At 44.3% G+C, this 20,641-nt stretch overlaps 1 protein-coding gene across 1 annotated transcript in view; it reads left to right on the top strand.

Moving 5' to 3' along the window:
- Positions 1 to 12,005: 12,005 nt before the first annotated feature.
- EYA2 (EYA transcriptional coactivator and phosphatase 2) overlaps positions 12,006 to 20,641 on the top strand; it is a 208,769-nt gene continuing 200,133 nt past the window's right edge. The window contains exon 1 of the mRNA XM_054573645.1: positions 12,006 to 12,143. The gene's annotated coding sequence lies outside the window, so the exon portion shown is untranslated. The remainder of the gene's footprint in view (positions 12,144 to 20,641) is intronic.

Below are 20,641 nucleotides of genomic sequence, written 5' to 3'. Positions count from 1 at the left end.
AGTCTGGCCTATGAGAAGCAGACAGCTACATGTGAACCGCCTAGCGTGAGTGTGAACTCCCTATGCTGAGTGCGAAGTCACTATGGTGAGTGTAACTGTCTACAGTGAGTGTGAATTCACCATGGCGAGTTGAACTGCCTGTGGTGTGAACTCTTTGCAGTGACTGTGAACTAAGGTAAGTATGAACTCCCCAAGGTGAGCGTGATCTGATGAAAATGAGTGTGAGCTCCCGCTAATGAGTGCAAGTCCTTCTATGGTGACTCCAGCTGCCCACAGTGAGGACCATGTGGCAGGAAACTGCAGGCCGCCTCTGGAATGTGAGGGTGGCCTCCAGCTGATGACCCTTAAAGAGCGGGGTCCTCAATCATACAGCCACAGGAAATAAATGGTGCCAACAACCCAAAGGAGTTCGGGACTGGGTCCTCCCCTAGTGAAAGCGCAGCCTGGCCATCCCTTGAGGCAGCCTCAGGAGACCCTGTGCAGGGGACCCAGGGAGGCTGAGCCTGGACTCCGGACTCACAGAGGCCAGGAGCTACTGGGGCTTATTATAAGCCACTTAGTTTGTGAGCATTTGATACACAGCAACAGAAAACTAATACGCAATCCATTTATGTGGACTTTTGCAAAATGTTGGTGCTGTGGGAGACTTCAGCCCCACCCCTTCATTTTACAGAGGAGCAACTGAGAATCAGAAACGGGGACAGGCACAGAGCAAATTAGTGATGAAGCCAGGAACCTGGAATCCTGCCTCCTGGGAAGTAGATTTTTTGTCAGAAATCACTTACCTAAAAATAGAATAACGATAACATTTCATTATGTGCCAGGACTGTGCTCTGTGAATGTATATATTATTTCTTTTATCCTAAAATAATTTGTCTTTTTAAAATGATTGGTTTTACAATTTATTTTTAATTACCCAACTCATATGTTAATACATTATCATTTTTAAAATCCAAGAATACATACAAGTTGAAGTTTCCTTTGATTCCCCCTCTACCCTTCCTCTAAAACTAATTCCCTTTCCTTTAAATAACTGCTGGTATTAGCTTTAGATGTATGTTTCCAGAATATATGAGGGGTGAAGGGATGGGGGGGAGAGAGAGAGAGAGAGAGAGACTGAGAGTAGTGTTTTGTGCACTCTTTTTTAACATTAATGGGACCATATTTTACATATTTGCTTTGTAGTTCCTTTCCATTTAATAATATCCTGGGAAGATTTTATGAACATACACCTGTACTTTATCTTTTTAAATTCTGCAGTGTTTATATCCTAATTTATTTAACCAATTCCCTATTAGTCTAACTGATTTCCAATTTTTTACTAGTATAATACTTTGATGAGGATGTTTATATACGCTTCCTTGTGGTCTTACATGACTCTTTTTCCAAGATAGATTAATAGAAGTGATATGAATATATACAATTTAAAACATAAAAGAATATGAATGTATAAATTTAAAATACAATTGATAGGTATATCCATTATTTGATTGTTGAACTTGCCTCTGCAGAGGCTGAATCGTTTCTCTCCCAATACTTTATGAGTTTATCTGCTTCCTCACAACTTTACCCAAACTGGTTATTACTCATCTTTTTTGTGTTGACCAATCTGCAGGTACAAAGTAATATTTCAGAGTGTTTTATTTTGTATATTCCTGATTTTTTAACAAAGTTGAGCATCTTTTTAAATGTTTATTGGCCACTTCTACTTCATGGTTTAATTGCACATTCACACTCTTTATTCACTGCTATCCTGGATGGTTTGGCTCTTTCTTACTAATTTGTAGGAACTCCTGATAAATGTATTCAGAACTATTAACAGTTTGTCTGTTTTATATTTAGCAAATGCTTCTTCTAAAGTCTACATTTCCCAGTTTCCCATGCAGCTAAGCATGGTCATATCATTAGGCTCTGGTCAATAGGATGTGAATGGAGGTGATAGGTTTAACCTGAACAGTTCCTCTAGGATAAAGGAGCAGGCCCTACAGCTCTTCTCCCTCTTCCTGCTGGCTGGAATGCAGATGTGATGAATGGAGTCAAGGCATCCATTTTGGGCTTTAAAACGGAAACCACTTGTTCATGATGGCAGCGCAATAAAACAGAAGGACCTTAGATCCTAGATGATTGTAGAGTCACCAAACCAGCCATCAATTACTTACCCAGACTTCTAAGTGAGAAAAAAGAGGATCAAGTAAAAGCCACTTTTGAGGGATGTCTGTCACAGCAGCCGAACTGATATCCTAAATAATACAGCCTGAATGTTAGAAGGGAATTATCTGATAAAGGAAGAAATTATCTCAAATTGAGGGGATCATTTTATCATATATATATTTTTTATCATATTTTATTTTATATCTTTCTAGCAAATCTGCGAGATGGGAAGTTAATATATTGGTCTTTAGTGGCCATTAATGTTGTAGATTGTTAAAAATGCTTATTGTAAGACTATTTCACTTCCCTTGGGAATTTTCTACACTGTTGGAGAGGGCAGGCAAGGGATTCAGCTTTGCTGAAGGAACCAGGGGAAAATGCTGTCCAAACCAACTGGGTTTTGGCAATGAATGCACATTTGTTCACCAGTTTAGCATTTTGTTTATATTCCACTATTTTGAAAAATTAAGTGGTTTGGTAATTTAAATTTGTTCCTAAGCCCAGTGTAATGAGTGACCTTTCTTCTCCTTAGGTCACTGAAAAGAATTTTCTTGTTTTTGTGGCTAATTCCTCAATGGCAGAGGCCCAAATAAAGGGACAGGAGAGACGCTTAGGTGAAAAATAAACACGGGATGAGAGAAGAATCCTGGATTTCCTGTGGCTCATTCCATTCTCGGTCATCCACACGGTATTATGTGAGTTTGGGTGGGATTTGTGTCAGAATAAGCTGTACACAAATTCTAGGAAGTAATTTGGAATGACTAAAATGACAATATCCCAAACCTAGTTTTCCTGCTTGTGTTTTTAAGTTTCCTTTTCAAATCTATTGTTCTATTTCTGGGGATAGAAGAACAGAAATCAGCCATTGTTTTTAAGGAAGTCATCGATTAATATTTGGTCCCATTTATAAGCTTAGCTAATTAAATGCCTTTAGACATTTTAAACTGCACTTCTAAATTTAATATTCTAGATTTTCTTGGCAAGCACTTCAAATCTCCAACGTTTCTACTTACTCAATCCATTCTTATGAATCTAATAAATCACACTTATACAGCAACTCTTTTCTCTTCAGCATTCTAATGTTTGCATATAAACTTGGTAAGACTTTCATTTTAAAATTGCATGTTTAAGCAATGATTCAATTACATTTTAATTTATACTCAACGAGTCTGACCAGCATGTTACTCTAATAGTCCTAATACCTCTTAAACATAAGTCTCTTAAAATATGTAAATTCACTAAATATAAACAGATTTTTTTCTTAACAAAAATATTAATATCAGGATTTTTGACCCTGTGAAGTACTTCCACATTTATTCCTGAAATTCATCTCAGTTAAAATTTGCTTACTGTTAAAATTTCTTTCCCATTTTGTATATTGCTATAATAAACTCCAAATATTCCTGGGGTTTAAATATGCTCACCTTCTAGGGAGATTGTTACCTTCAGTTAGCTGAGGCTGCTTCCAACTAGCCTCTTAACCTGGGGTTCATGGATAGAATTCAGGGGAAGATCTTTAAATGTGGATGGAAAAAAAATTACATATATTTTCACCAACCTCTGACTGAAATTTAGCATTCCCTTCAATTGTGAATGTGGCAACAAACCACAGTAGCATTGGCAGGACCTGTGACTCTGCCACCAATACAAATCACAGGTATTTTCATATCATATTATGGTTGTTACAAATATCCTAAAATGTTTTTTATACTCAGCATTATTTCCAAATTATGAAAGCTATTAGGCCTGCTGCTATATCTTACTTATTTAATGCATTAATAAAAAAACTCATGATTATATCATTATGTTTTAATATTTCTATTGAGGCTTAATTGAAACATAAACTGAAAATAAAGTGTTAAATGATATTAAATATATATATATAATGAAACTATCACCACAATCAAGACATTGGACTTTCCACCACCCCCAACAGTTGCTTTGTGCCACTTTATATCCCATCTCTCTACCACACCCATCCACAGGTGACCATTGCTTTGCTTTCTGTCACTATAAGTTAGTTTGCATTTTTGAGAATTTTACATAAGTGAAATCATACATTATGAGTCTATTTTGGTGGCAGGGGTGGGAATCTTGCCTTTTCACTCAACATAATGGTTTTTACATTTATCCATGCTGTGTGTTTATCATACATTGCTTTTATTCTTTTTATTGCTGAATAGCAACTCGTATGGATATGCCACAATTTGTTTATTCATTTACCTGCCGATGGACAGTTCACACTATTTTTAGTTTTTAACTGTTATAAATAAACTTGCTATTAACATTCATATACAAATCTTTGTGTGGACTTGTGTTTTCTTTTCTCTTGTGTGTCAGATGGCTGGGTCATATGGCAGGGGAATTTTTAACTTTTTAAGAAACTGCCAAACTATTTTCCAAAGTGGTTATATCATTTCACATTCCCACCAGTAACATTTGAGAGTCTAGTTGTTCCACATCCTTGCCAACACTTGCTATAGTCAGTCTTTTAATTTTAGTGAATCTAATGGATGTGTAATGATATTTCATTATAGTTTAATCTGCATTTCCATGATGACTGACGATTTTGAACATATTTTATGTGCATATCTTCCTTTTTGAAGCACCTATCAAAATTTTTGTCCTTTAAAAAAAATTAAGTTACTTGTCATCTATTGGGTTGTAAAAGTTCTTCATATATTTTTTATATATTCCTTATATTTTTTTTATATCTGTCTGATAGATGTATCGCATTTTTCTCTTGGTCTGTAGCTTGTCTTTTGTTTCCTCAATTTTGGTTTATAAAGAACAAAAGTTTTAAATTTTGATGAAGTCCAGTTTATCAATGTTTTCTTTCATGGTCTGTATTTTTTGTTATGAGAAAACTTAATCTACCCCAAGGTTGCAATAATTTTCTCCCCTGTTGTTTTCTAGAAAGTTTATGGTTTTAGGGTTTACATTTAGGTCTGTGATCTATTCTGGGTTGATTTTTGTGTATGACACGAGGTAAGAATTTGTTAATTTTTTTCTCATTGATAGGCGGTTTTCCTAGCACCATGTGAGCATTGTATGCACTTTTGTGCATTTTGAAGCATTGTTTTGAGGTGATGTCCTTAGAGTTCACCAGATTGCCAAGGAGATCCCTGGCGTATGTTCTAGAGATTCCAACACAGTAGAGATAAGGAACTGCAGAATCCAGGGAAAGTGTTCTCAATATCCACAGAGGAATTCATTATATCATCCCATGGGACTGGGGAGAACATTTCTCAGTATAATGAGGTTGCACAACAACCAGTGATTTTGTCCAGCGCACTGTAGGACTGTCAGAGATGTGGATGGGATGTGCTGGACCATAATGAAAACTGTGTGATGTCGATTCACAACTGCAAGAAAGGCGGCTTGCTATGCCTGGTCTACTCATGGAAGCTTGCAACTACCTCCCATATGATTACCTGATTACATTTGACACATCTATGGTTCTCAGGTCATATCTAAGTCGCTCTGCTTAGGCAGGGTGACTATCTGTCCCCGTTTGCCTGGGACAGTCCTGGTTTATGCTTTATTATTAATAGTGTGCCCCTCACTCTCAAAGTGTTCTACTCTCAAAAGTTCTCTAGACCTTTGGTTAACGGAGAGCTCCCATTTGGGGCCCACCTGCAGCTGCAACTGGATGGAGGAAGGGCTGAACAAAGGCGCAAAGGCACCTGCCCACGATTCTATCCCCAGAAAAAGCTGCCCTGGCCCCTGCCCCTCCAGGCCTCGCCTGCGGCTAGTCGATTTAGTTCCTTCCCCAGTGTCCCTGGTGCTTTGCAAACTGCTGCCCCAGCACTGGAGCTTAGAGCAAGCGAGGCTGTGAGCAAACAAGTCCATTGGCGGGCTCCTCCAGAGGAAAGCCTGGGACTGCAGCAGCCTTCCGCCTCACTGGGACGCAACCTTCACTGGTTCTCACAGCCAGGTGTTATGGGGACTCCTCTTCCTGGCACTGGTGCCCTGGGCTGGGGAGCCCCGTGTGAGGCTGGCATCCTTTGCTCCTCAGGAGGGACCTCCGAAGTCAAGATATCCTCTGGGTTTCTTAACCACCACACATGGGTGTGAGACCAGCCCATTTTGCTTCTCTGCCCCTCCTACCAGTCTCGATGTGGCTTCTTCTTTATGGCCCTACTTACAGAAATTCTGTTCAGCTAGATTTCAGGTGATTCTCAAGGTAGTGGTTCTATAATTTAGTTGTAACTTTGATGTGGTCATGGAAGGAACTAGCACAGTGTTTACCTACTCTGCCATCTTGATAGGAAGTCTGTAGACCTTTGAACTTGGGGGACTCCTAGAGTCCCTTTGGATACTCCCTATGTCTTCAGGACCACAAATTCTTTTAGAATTTACAACAACATCTGGTTGGAATCTGGAGACTTCTGAGGTCTCTCGGTCGGCATTTCCAAGGTTATCCCCCAGGTACATACTGAAGACCAGTTGGTTTTGTTCACCGTCAAAGTTACTATATTTAACTAAAAACGAGGAGAAAAGAGAAGCCAAATGTATTTAAAATCCATCCTATATGCTTTTTTCTCCGTAGGGATTTAAAAAAAGCAAAACGTGGCAGGTCTTTGAAGGAAATGCCACAGAAGTGAGGGGTCGAAATTCTGGGGGTTATTATTGGACAGCCAGCCTGACCCCAGCTTGGCTGCGAGAACCTGCTTGGAGCAGTATGAGCACTCTTCACACACAAAGCATTGGAAAGCCGCTCGTAGCTCAAAGATCTGGGCAGTGGCACACAAGCTGTTTGTTCCATTGTTGGGTTTTACCAGCCACCGGCAAAAGCTTCATCTCATTCTTCTCTCATCTGGTACCTTCTCTTGTCTCCTAACTAGACCATGAAGGGAAGAATGGACCTTAGCTCAGACGTCCATTCCCCATCTTTGAATGCTCAAGGTTTTCACTGAGGAACAAAGAGAAAGAGAGAGCATAAAAGAAAAAGAGAAGACAACCTTGACCTTATCTCGAGCTCTTTGTGGTTCCTCAGAAGAACTGGCTTCTCGGTCACTTTTATTCCTGTTTGTTTATTTCAGGAGGGGTGCTAAAGGACATGAGAGAGGGCAGCATGACTGTGGTGATGTGGGGCAGCATCCAAAGCCATATTGTTTCATTTGTATTTTGTCTTCATTCATCCACTATTGTATCGAGTCCCTCCCTGCGTGCCAGGCACTGTTCCAGGCACAGGGCCGTAGCCATGAGTAAAAACAGTCAAGTCCCTGCTCACATGGAGCTGATATTCTGGTGGGGGATACAAACAGTGGGCGGTTAAACGGCTACATGTGTGATGTAGTGTTGGGGAGTGATGATAAATGCGTGTGCTGGCTGAGGATGCTCATTTGGGCAGAGCGGTCAGGCAGGGCCTGTCTGGAGGGGAGGTGCGGGTGGAGGACGGCCTGTACGGGTGCCCGGAAGGTCCCTCCCCATGTGGCAATGAGTGTCTCCCAGTGACCCCTGGTGATCCTGAAATTCTGATGCTCTGCCTAAAAACACACCCAAGACTTGGTTTCTTGTGATTTTAAATGGAAAAAAATTTTAATGTATGACATGTCAACCCAAGCCCCGAAATAGTTGTCTATGATGGAACTAAACACTGAAAATGCTTACCAAGTATCAAAGTAGCTTGTTAGGACAGAAAATGCTTACGGCCTGGCTTCCTGAGCACCAGATGAGCACGAAAGTTTTCAACAAATAGTTGATGTGTATGTGATGACGCGGCCACATCCCATGGCACGTCCCCTTCTTTGCTTCTTGGGTGCACTTTTCAAAACATGTTCGACTGTTCTCTCAACAGTAGTTGAAAAGTTACTTTCCCTGTGTGTTATTTTGATGGAAATGTTACATTGAGTTTTGAGGATTCACGTATATGTTTTTCTTTATGAATACTGGTCCAAAGTTTATGAAAATGTGCCTTCCCTGAAGTTCAGGTGTTAAAAACAAAGAGGCCGTCTATTGGGAACCTGTTTACTAGGGATATGTTCAACATACGCTGCATTTGTATTTTGGGGATAGGGCTTATGGAAGAGAGATATACATGCGGTTTTTGGTCGAACACTGCTGAACACTCAGCACCATTTGGACAGGTACGCTCATAAATCCCAAAATGGGCAAACGCGTTGAAATTCTTCAAAAGAAATTCACTGAAGCCACACGCGGCCTCTCGCAACAATGCCTGCTGGTATCCTGATACTGATGGGTTCCATGAGCAACCACCTAGCTGGGGAAGCCTGTACTGCTAGGGGCCTACCCTCCAGAAGATAATACCATTTTTTGTGTGTCCCTCCTTGCATGTGCCACTGAAGTGGGAACAACATGCTTACTTTTCAATAAAAGAAAGTTGGAAAGGCACTAATGCAATTGATCACATTTTCTTCTTTGCATTGGCTGCCAGGAAGCTCAGCACCTAAGTCTCAGTCCTCCTAGCCCACATTTTATGCGTAAACCTCACCCTTGACTTTCATCTTTTCCTCCCCGTGTTTCCCCTTCACTGTTTTTCTTGTTTTCTTTTTTCTGCTGCCATATATATATGTTTTTGCATGCCACCTCAAATTCTTTTTGGAAAGAGCCACGGTTTAAATAAACACATTTTTTAAATGGAGTACTTTTTCCGTAGCGGAGGTCTTTGCACGTGGGAAAGAAATGTGTATAGAAATAAGGCATGATTTTGGCATGGAGGATACACGTGTGTTTGTAGGATATGTATATGTACATTGGATACATTGTGAAATTTGTAGTTTTCAAGGGTAGGCTGGTCTTCTGGCTTCAGAGGATATTTACTTGGAAGACTCTGGGGAAAAAGTGGTTTATTTCGGGGTAGGCATGCCTGTGGTCTACACTCCAAAGAATCTGTTTCATGGTTTAGCATTTTCAAACTTTGTCTGGGATCATTATAAAATGAGCCCAAAGACTTAACAAGAAAAAAAATCAAGGGAAAGAAAGGGATGAAAAGGGGGTAATCTTACATAGGAAGGTGGATGGAGTTCAGGGTCTTGACCAAGCATTGGGAGCCTTACGTCCTGTCTCAGCTTCTGCCTCGTCTGCCGTGAATCTGGGGTCAAGTCCTTATTCCCCGAGAGGCTGGGCTTCTCGCCCTCTCTCTGCTGCACCCTGGAATCACCCGGGGAGCTTTACAAAGTACTGATGCCTCCGTCCCTCCCCCAGAGTCTGGTTTAATTGGTCTGGGGTGTGGCTCCAGCTCGGGGATTTTTAAAAGCTCCCCTGGAGACTCTAATGTACAGCCAAGGTTGAGAATCACTGCCCTAAGAGAAGGAAAAATAAAATTAATAAGCACCTGCCTCCTGTTGATCTCTCAGGGGTGTGGCTGCGATTATGAGATAATGGGACAGATCCTGGTGAAAGAGTAAAAGGGTTGGAAGGAAACCGATTAACCCTTTGTATTCCATAGATTATCCCTAGTTAGTAAATGTACTTCAACATTGTCCCCATGATCTGCAAAAAGAAATACATTTCACATCTTGATCCAGTATGCGCACACACACATTCTTAGTGCATGTAATTCACTTGGTATTTTCTATTCTAGTCTCTTTCATTCTATTCATTCCAGGAAACAAATTCTGCCTAGTAACGCTGTTTAAACAACGTTACACTAAGGCTTATGGGCCAAGATATGATAAATACCCCTGGAGAGCATTCAGTTGCTCCATTGATAATGGCTGGAAGCTTTTTGCAAAGGTATCATGGGCAATGAGGTCGTGTGGACGGTCATAATACCAGAGCAACTGCTAGTGCCAGCAATAGTCATAGGAGTGTTTTACGAACAAGATCTCAGGGAATTGTCCCAGTAAATAATACAAGATGGGTCCTTTTATCTTCATTTTAGAGATGAGAAAATCAAGGCCAAGTACCTATGTCTGCTCTACACTTAGAAAGCAGAAGAACCACCCTCATCCAGAAGCAGCAGGCCTGCCCCTTACCTGGCTCATGGGAGAATGCCCGTGCTGACGGAATACATTTGCTTCTCCTATGTTTTGGGAGTAGTAAGGGGTTGGAATAAGCTGTGACCAGAGATGGATCCAGGTATAGAGGGGCCTACTGCATATATTATTTGGGGGAGGCTTACTTAAGAAAAATTATGAGTCCAAAATTAAGGTACAAAAGTAACTTTTTCTTTCAATTAAGAAATCACAACAAATTCAGGTCTGAAGAAGCTGAAAGACACCACAAACATCACGAAGTCCCAAATGAACTTTCCCTTGGCTGCATCCCCAAAAGGCCAGTGGCCGCTCCACACCGACCTACTCAAGGTCAAGTGCTACAGCAAGGCATCTAAGTGGAAAGAGATGGCGTTTTCTGCTGATTGCTGTTAAATGTCAAAAGCAAATTATTTTTGTTCATTTTACATGAACCAGTGACCATGCGAACACATTTCTAGGCCCCCGTCCAGGCCTTCAAAAGGGGCCCAGCAAGCACGGGGCTCAGGGGCTTAGGTTTCATCAGCTTCCCAGTAACCCTACAACCGGAGTTGAGGGCTCTATATCATTATCTCAAAATCAAGGGCTTTGGAGTCAGCTGGACCTGAATTTCAGCCCTGGCTCAGCCGCTTTCTGCCTTCTTTGAACTTAGACTCGATCATTTGTAAAAGGGGCAGGCTCCCAGCTTCTACATTTCAGTCTCTTTGAGGGATTAGAGGAAATAAGGAAGGGTGGGGCTTAGGGTTGCCAGATTTAGCAAAGAAAAATAAAAATAAGGCACCCAGTTAAATTTAACTTCAGAGAACCCGTGAATACTTTTTGAGTGTAAGTATGTACCACGGATCGCATCGGACATTACTTATACTGAAATTCACTCCTCGTTTCTGTGAAATCCAGATTTATCCGGGCATATCCTGCATTTTATCGAGCTTAACAAATGGCAGTGCTGGTATTGTTTTTGGACCGAAGCATCCTAGGTGTCCCGCAGCAGCGTTCGTAAACATTAGAAAGAGGGCGAGAGGGAGAAAAAACGCTACACAGACTCTGTTCAAGCCACTTGATTGTGTGGAAGGTTGAAGGCGGTGGTCACGAGAGAATGGGTAAGCGGGCGCTCTAACTCGAGGGCGTGTGCGGAGGAGGTTATACCACTGACGTTGGGTAAGCCAGTTAGGTTTTGGGGACCTCAGTTTCCCAATTTGTAAAATGGGTGAAAGGGGATCCCTGAGCCCTCCTCCCACAGATACCGCCAGCCATGGCACGTTCTGTAATTCAGGTGCCACAACCTCGGAGAGGTCTTCCAAGATCGTAGTCCCCTTGTCAGAGCACAGAATTCCCCCGCCCGCCCTCATCCCCACCCACAGTAACGATAACTTTCTGAAATTGTCTTGATTCCTAACTTGATTGTTTGCTTATGGTCTGTGTTCCCATGTGAATGTAAGTTTCAGGAGGGCAGAAAACTAGTCCATCTTGTTCTAGCTGAACCTCCCAGGTGCTGTACCTGGGAGAGCAAACAATATACGTTAAATGAAGAGCTGGATGAATGAATGAATTCGGTGTAATTGTTGAGGTTCCTTCCAAGCAGTCTTTCCTTTCTCAGAGGCCGTGCCTGGGTTCAGAGGGAGGAGGTGTGGGGTGTCGGTGGGTGGGGAGGAGGCTGGGCCCTCGCCTCCTTCAGGACCGGCAGGAGCGAGCGCGCTCGGCGGGGCTGCAGGCGCTGAGAGCAGCGCGGCGGCAGCTGCAGGGCCGGAGCCCCGCGCCCCGCGTCCAGGCGCCAGAGGTGTGCGCCCGCCAAGCCCAGCGCCGCGCCTCGGCGCCCCCACGCGCCCACGCATCGGCGCGGGGACCGGGCGGGGGCAGAGGGAGGGCTCGGCCCTAGGAGGGGAAGGGGCCGGTCCTCCCCGCTCAAGCAGCAGCCGCTGCAGCCCAGGAGGCGGAGGCAACGGCGGCAGCAGAGGCGGCAACGTGCCCGCCGCAGTCGCCCCACCGCTTCGGACCCGCATCCGCAGGTCCGCCAGCCGGCACCGCGCCGGGGCGCCCTCTCCACTGCGCGCGGTGAGTACATCCCGCGGCGCCCGCCCCCGGACCGCCCGCCGGGATTCGCCGGGCCGGGGTGGACTTGGACCCCCTAGCCTGTCGCCTCTCTGCGGCACTTGCCAGACCCGGGCCTCTGCAGCTGTCGGGGCGCTCGGGGACGCACGGGCCGGATCCGGGCGCCCAGGGCTTCCGGGGCTCCCAGGGCTCCTCGGCATCAGGTCAGGGGGGAACAGCAGGCAGGTCCTCTCTCGAGAAAGTCCGTCCCAGGGTCTGGGCCTCAGTTTCCCCATGCGCTTGTGGGGCAGCGACCCTGAAGTTTGCACTCCCGGGCGCGGGACAAGTGCATGGCGCGCAAGCGGTATAGACGCGTCTGAACTGTGCGTTTGGTTAGTTTTATGGCTCGGGTGGTTCGCGATCAAGGGCGCTCCCCCGATCGGACCGAAGAGGCACCGGGAGCCGGAATCCAACACACGCCCCCGGGCGCTTTTTATCGGGTAACTGAGCAGCAGTCGCTCGGATCCCGGGGATCGAGCTGGAACGGCCCGCTGAGCCTTGTCCTTGAGGCTACATTTCTTTTTTAAATCCAGTCTGCGCTCGGCCTGCGCTGGCCAGCTCTCAGGACTTTGTACCGGAGCTGGCTTCCTGGCGCTTACTGAAGTTGGGACTGAAACTTAAAAAACTTCACATCCAAAGGATGCTTAGAAGAGGGAGAGAATTTTGTTGTAATGGGAGAAAGTAGAGAATGGAATTGTTTTTTTGGTCATGAGGTCTGGAGGTAAAAGGGCCGTGCTGGCCCTAGCTCTTAAGTATATTTCCTGCCCCCAGATAAATAGTTTATCAGCTCAGGAATGCTAGGAAAGCTTGACTGGTAAAAAACACTGGCATCACAAAACCCTCAATGCGCATTTCTCAGCTGTTGAAAGTGAGGCGCTTTAGCGGTTTGAGGTCCCTGTCACCCCCAAGCGAAGCCTCGGCTAAGAGTGACAAGCATGCGCGCTGCTGCCTTCTGAATTATTTCTTTTCAAAAAAAAAAACAAAACTGATGCCTCATTTTTATGAATACTATTTTCTTTTCTTCCCCCTTTCCCAGAAATGCTACATAATCTTTAATTACTCTTTTTTTTTTTTTTTTTTTGGTATAACGTTGAGGTATAAATCACTCCTGGTGAAGGTACCTTTTAATTACGAGGTGCAGTGAAATAGCGACCATCAGAATGGGGAGTTGTTCGCCAGAGCAGAGGGGAGGTGGAATGATTTACAAACATCAAGCCAGAATTTGAGTGCTGAAGTATGTTTGAGTTAGGGAGCTCCCTTCCAAAGGAAATTATGACCAGTGGACAGTTGTTGTATTTCAAACCGAATGTATTAATTTCATGAGCCCTTTCTTGCTTGAGTAAAATTTCTGCTACTAGCATGAGTTCTGAGCTAGCAGCTCTATTACCTGTGGATGGCCTATTTGGGGGAAGAGAGAGAGGAGCCTCCCTTTAAAAAATAACCTTGGTGAAAAAAATCTTTCAGGCAACTTTACCCATTTTTTCCCCCACTTTCCTCTCCCCATCACTTTAAACAAACCCCTAAAACTTTATGCTTCCTTGCATTTAGACATCCTCAGATTAAGGAAAGTTAATAAAAATTTTATATAACAAATGAGGATGGTTTGAATCTTGCTTTTGACTACACATAAAATTGTATTTATATTTGAAATCTCCTTGCCCTCTGGAGGAAACTCCAAATTTTGCAATTTTGACCAAGGCAGGCTAGATTTGAAAGGGCCTGAACCTTTTAATGAGTTCATTTGTCCCATACATAGTTAATAGTTACTCCATTCTTCTCTTGCAACTTAAGCTTCACGATATTATTATTTTATCTCAAAAGAATTCCCCTTTCCCCCTCCATCTTGAAATAGCTCACCTAGTGTAGTGGCTGTGTATATGGAATGTTCTATAAACACATAAATCTGTTTCCTAAATATTAAATAACTAAAGGGAGGGAAATAAAATAAATAAAATGAAGATGTTATCCCACTACTTTGGGAATTTTAGGAAACAGACCGCTTTAATCACTTAAGTTTTCGAATCTTCTTTTCATGCCTTTTGCTGTGTATTAAACACATCATAAAGCGATATGATTTGTTGACTTGTTATAGGATTACCATTTGGCAAAAACACCCAAGACACGCTGTTTCAACTCTGGGGTATTGCTTCTGCTTTCAATTGCATGTACGAGATTGCAAACCTTGTTCCAGACGGATAAATTGATAAAATGCTAGCTGCTGTGGGAAGAATGAAAAAAAGTCCTCAGCAAAAACGCCCCGTGGTGTAGCTAAGCACACTTGAATTAGGTTTGAGCAAGCAACTGAGATCCCGGCAACTTGCGAAAAAGTCCACACCGTCCAGGCACGTCCGCTTGAAGCCGTTTTTGGTTCCCCCATGACAAGATGACTCCTTTCCCACAAAGGAGAAACTGTTTCCTTATTTTTTCAGTTACTTTTCCAAAGATAACTTGTGTCTGGTGCAGGAGAGCCGAGCTATGCAGAAATCCAACCGTAACCAGCTCGGAGCGAGGACTCCTTCTCACTCCTTCCACCAGATGTTTTTTAGGTGTCCTCAGCTGGAATGCCCAGTTTGAAACTAATTAGGCCAGCAATAAACTCCTTGTATAATAAAATCGCAGACCGTTATGGTGCATAAGTGGGGTTCCCAGCCGCTCCTGACAGATGCCTCTCTGGGCAGAGGGAGAGCCCGGGGCTGTCAGGAGCGAATGAAGGGAGTGGGGAGTATCTTGTTTCGGTGTCTGCTTGTCCCTGAGTATCCACGCACACCGCGAACGGAGCATTGTCGTCTAGAAGGGGACGGGTGGAAGTTACAACTGGGGCGAGGTTTTGTTTTGGCTGGGTAGGCCTTGTTAATGTAAAAATGCTTGGGGAAGAAGTAAAAGGGTAAGTATTAGGCAGCGGTCCCGGGTCAGAGGTGCATGTGATGTATATTTGAGTGTTGAGTAGAGTGTGTGTGTGTGTGTGTGTGTGTGTGTGTGTGTGTAGGCCGGGTGGGAAGACATGAATTAATTCCTTGCAAGAGAGGAGAACCTCCTCCCCAAAGATTTTATATAAAGGTGGAATTCACCTAATTATGTAGTTCTTATCTGTGGAGTTTGTGGATGTGAAGTGGCTGGTTATTCAGTTACCTCCAAAGGCTGAACCTTCCGACTCTTGCCAAGTCTGGTTTTGTTAGTGGAAGAAAACTTTTCTCCTAGCTAGCCTGCTCGGTAAAAGGTGTTGGTGGACTCCGCTCAAAAGGAATCTCTTTCAGAAAATTAACCCCAGAGCTGAGAAAACACAGCCTGTTGACAGAAAACACACATACACACTCACACACACTCCCCAGCTCCCCACCTTCCTCCCTGATGCCCATCCCCCGATATCATAACAGCTTCCTGGGGAGCCCACCCCCACCCTCCGCCCATCATCTGTGGCAGTTCAAACAGTCCCAAACACACAAAACAGAAAGAAGATTCTGGGAGGGAAACAATTAGCGGAGAATTCCAGACAGTGCTTCGTTTTCGCTGTTTGAAGCTCTTCAACTGGCCTAATGGTGTTTGAGTAACACCCCTTCTAATGGGAGGCGCACCCCCTCGATCAGGTGGCAGATACTTAGAGTAACTGACTCAGACCCACTTCCCTTCTTGCCAATGAATCAGAAGGGCAGGGGACCTGTTCTTCACTGCGTGTGATTTAAAATCAGTTTCAGTGTGGGAAAGTACCTGTCTTTAGGGGAAAGAGGATGAAAAAGGCCACAGGCTTTCCAATTTATCTTTGCTGCCTCTTTTTTCACCCTTTGCCATTCCTTTCCGTTTGCTAATTACATCCTTGTGTTAATGATAATGACAAGAGGAGAAGCCAGCTATTGAGCATTTGTATGCCAGGCCTGAAGTCAGCTCTTAGACATGTGTTTTTAGGATGTGTTCTCACAACAACCCTTTGCGTTAGGCATTTATTATTATTATTCTTCCAGTTTTGTTAACGAGAAAACTGGTCTTAAGTCAAATGCCTCGTGAGAGGCAACAGACTAAGTGAAACCAGAGTTTAGGCCTTCAGACGTCCGCCTGCCCCATGCGCTACAAACACTTGGCCCAGAGAACATTTCTGCCCCTGTTCCCCTTGCAGAGAGAAATGCTGCCTTTGGAGGATTTGAAGTGTGTGGAACACAATTATTTTCTGACTTTGCCCTGAAATGCCTTGTTGTTTTGAATAGGAAAAAACCCCAACACTTTAGGTATCTAGAAAGCACAGCCCTCTAAGGCTTTCCGAGTCGTGATACTCGGCAGGTTGTGTATGGTTCTGGAAAGGAAAAGGACTGTTTACTTACAAGGGCTAATTTGATTTGTTCCTTCGATAGGTGCTATAGCACCACGCATTTCAGTTCCTAAAGAGAGTCAATAAACTTATCGGCAGTGGCGAGGCCCTAAAACGTTACGGGAGGCAGTCCAAGTCAAGTTTACTGGAAGGTGCTGGACCGCTATGGGTGGGTCGTCGTTTGAGAGTTAGATTATAAACATTTGGAGAGCGAAGAATAATTTGGAACAGGTGGTCCCAAGAGTCAGGTAACTGGCATAATTTCTCTTTGCCCCTTGGAAGGTTAAGGGAGGCCATCGGGTGCCTGAATCTGGGACGGGGAGGAGCTGAGGGTCAGGGGGTGCTGCCAGGGCCTCCGCTGGGGGACGCAGCCTGGCGAGATGGATGAGAGACCCCTGCACGCAGTCCCCGGGTCTGCAGCAGGGGCTTTGTCATCGCTGTCATCGCCCTTCTGATGATACTAGTTAAGGCACAGATGTGTCTGCTCAAGCTTCTTTGAAAAGCCTGCCTCTGTTTCAGATAGATGCAGAAATTTACAACAGGAACTGAGATGAACAGTTAGCCAGAGAGACGGGTTTATTCTTACCAATTTTCAGGATGTGCCCAGGGCCCCTCTGTCTGGGCCTGATAACACGAGCTTTGACATATTTTTATACGAACAAAGTATTTAAAAGAGGTAAGAAATTGTGTTGTCATTTAGTAGCAACAGTGCTGTTGAGAGCATGACAATGTGTGCGATATCAGTGACAACGGCTTTTCCCCCTCTCTTTTCCTTTTGAGCATGTAGGAAAGTTAGATTTTAAAAATCTGTGCATTCCCAGATGTAACATATCTGTACATAGCCACTCAGTCATGCAAGGAGAGTTGTCAATTCTCCGTGAATTTAACTAAAGAAAAATGATGCAATCGACATCTTTTCCCCCAAAGAGCGAGGCACTGGAGGGCCCGACTACTGTGTGAATAGAGCGACTTACTTTTGTCTCGCATCAGCTGAATCTGTCAGTTCCCCTTTCTTTTCTAGTCACCTCCCAAGAATCGTCTTTCATAACTGAAATATACAGTGTGTTAGCCAAAAGGCATTTTAATTTCGTAAAGAAAAATCATGCCTGAGACAGCCGAGTCTGTTTCAACCATTATTGTTTCTGAAGCGCGCATACTTTGGGTTTCATGGTAAGATGTGGGTTTGCCAAGAAAGAAAATTACAGCAAGAAACTATGTTGAAAACATATACACTTCTGTTTAAGAAATGGGAAAAACACGGAAAAATTCCACACGGTAATTGCTTTAACGTGAGTTTAAAATGTCATTGTTTGACTTATGTCAAGAAGTCCCTCTTAGCTAATTCTCACACACGCTGTTACCAGATATCTCACCTTAATAATTTAGGCAAATGTCGGTCTCCACTTTGATGATCTTTGAGGCGTTCAGAGATACCCTTAGCACCGGTGGAAACAGTCCAAATTTTTAGGTTGTGCAGACCATTTTTTAAGGGTACTTAGATATCGATTTTATTTTCTTGACCCAAAATAAGAAAACACGGGGAATTCTCAAAAGCTTTTTACAGGCTGCTATTATGAGAAGAGAAGCCAAACCAACATGTATTAGGTCATGAGTTTGAAGTGCATAAATAAGCCTTATGAAGGTCACCAAAACAGGGGGAAAATCACCCGCTCTCCTTACCTCGGCCAAGACTAAATTCCTGCCTGATAGATGTGTTCAGTTGAAGGGGACACAGAAAGGGGGTTCTGAGGCCCTGGTTGGACAGTCTCCATTCGATTTGTATTCTGAGGACAGTTGAAGACGTTCTTGGGTTCAGGTGAGATGGGAGGCTGCACTTTCCATCCCCTTCAAGCATCCCTCTCACTGTTCAGAAGAAAATGCAGGTTCAGGGGCCACCTCTTACTCCCAAGTGGATGCTTCCGTTCCCGGTGTTTGGACACCCGGAAACCAAAGGTCGGAAATGGCTTGTGTTCCTCGGGTCAGTGTCCTCACCGCCCATCCCCTTCCTGTAGTAACTTTGTGGCGAAGGTATGTTTCCAAAACAACTTTTTAGTCCTGCAAAACACATGTATGTGTTTTTAGCATTGGGGGTGCAACGTATAAGTGCAAACCTTTGGGTCTTCATTGATTGGCAGCTCCTGGAAAAACAGAGAGATGGAAAGTCTACTGTATCCCCGAATTTGGGACCAACCCAGGTGCTGATGGAAATTCCATGTAGGAGAAAGCTTTTTTTTTTCAAAGAGGCAGAAAGGGTGCCCATGCAGAGAGGTTGTTTTCTTTTGTGGGCGCGGATTATTTGCACTATAGGGACTTGGGTTTCAGGGTGTTTTAGAAGCATTTGTCTCTCTAGCAAAGGTCTAAATGTCCTCGATTGGAAAGGGGGTGCTGGGGAGGAGCACAGGGGCCAGATTCCTGCACCTCTGGCCTTTTGTCGGACTGGGACAGTAGCAGGAAGCGGTGACTCGCTGCTGGGATGGTGTCATGTGGCATTACAAGTTGTGACTTGCCCCTTGTGTTGTAAACAGTTTTAGTCCCATCCAGCCGTGAACAAGAATGGGGCTGAGAAGATTATTCACCTCCGGTCTGCTGTTGGCCTGAGCTGTCCTCTGGCTAAAGATACCGTACTCCCTGGAGACGTTAATGCTGGGTGTGGAGGGGTGGGGGGCAGGAGAGGAGAAAGAATGTCTTAAATTCAGCAAATGTCTGAAACGCTCTGCGTGTCTTCAGCACTGTGCTGGCACCGACAAGAACGGCAAAGTGATAAAAGGACACAGAAGCAGGTTTTTTGGTGAGGGGACAGGGGAGAGCTGCAAGATTGAGGCACTTGAGCTAAAGGGGAGAATCCCCTGACTCCTTGGGACCCCCAGAATGCCTTTGCTGGAGTGTCTTTAGAAAACTGATTTTGGAAATGTTGCCTTTTCCTGCAGCTTTGCTGTTGTGTGTGCGTGCACACACTTAACTTTAGTGAACTTGTTTTTTGTTTTTAAGAAAACACAAGACTTGTTTGGAAATAACAACTAGTCCATATCTATTGAACCATGTATTATGGCCAGGTCTGGTGCTAAGCAAACACTTAACTTTTTGTCTCCAAGTAGCCTTAGATGGAACGTGCCATTATTCTTATTCCTGTTTTACAGGTGCAAAAATTGAATTTCAAGAAGGAGAAGTAACTTGTCTCAAGGCTTGGCTTGTGTCAGCCTGGACTGAATGTAGTTCTGATTCCTAAGCGCTGGAATATCCAGCCTGTCCCTCTGGTGTTAGAAGAGCCTGCTTTCTTCTTCCTCCTGCCTTGGGGAGCTGGTTTTGCCTTGGGGATATTAACCAATGATCAGGTACAAAAGTAGGGCTCAGCAATGGGACACCGGCTGATTCTTACAGACTCTCCAGCCTGTCCTTGTAGGAATTAAGGAAGGTTTGGGGTTGGAATCTATTGAAACGCTTGGCTGCACCACTGCAGTGTGCAGTCAGCTGATCTAAGCTGCTGCCTATGGCTGCTTTCATGCTAAAGGAGCAGACTTGAGCAGTTAACAGAGATCACTGGCCTGCGACACCTAAAATATTTTCTATCTGGTCCTTTACAGAATAAATTTGCTGACTCCTGAGCTATTGCAATATGACAAGACAAATGTTGTTAACAGGAAAGAACACGCTCTTGGGGAATTTCATATACTATTTCACGGATTTATTGTTAACCCAGTGCCTCCTGCCTGCGCGATACATTGCATGTGATAAGAGAAAATTACAAATGCATTCATTCTTTCACTTCTTTTTTTCAATAGTATTTATTGAGCTGCGTTCTAGGCTCCGGGCTAATTACTGGGGATCCAGAGGCATGAAGGACCCAATCTGGCCCCTCTGATAGCAGGATCCCTGTGTGTTTTCACCAATAAATATCTCACTGCCTCTCCTCCCCCTTGGAGAGTTCAGACGGCAGTGATGACTTCTTACGCTTCCCAATGTTCAAGCAGCAGGATGGAGGGAAAGACCCAACTTTGCTGACCCTCGCCCGATGAGGCCAGGCCTGAGTCGGTAAGAGCAGCACCCTGGCTTCTGTGCCTAGGGCTGTGTCCAGCAGCGCCACGGCCTCTGTCCTGCCTCGGGCAGATGACAACCTGCCTCTCTCCTTCAGAGGCTGTGGGGAGCCCTGACCCACCAGGGCTTCCTT

Source organism: Pteronotus mesoamericanus, unplaced genomic scaffold (genome assembly GCF_021234165.1).
Source record: "Pteronotus mesoamericanus isolate MK-2021 breed Mesoamerican mustached bat unplaced genomic scaffold, CSHL_Meso_final contig_25, whole genome shotgun sequence".
Lineage (NCBI taxonomy): Eukaryota > Metazoa > Chordata > Mammalia > Chiroptera > Mormoopidae > Pteronotus > Pteronotus mesoamericanus.
Note: the sequence above shows the minus strand (reverse complement) of the source record. Positions and strands in the feature narration are given on the sequence as shown.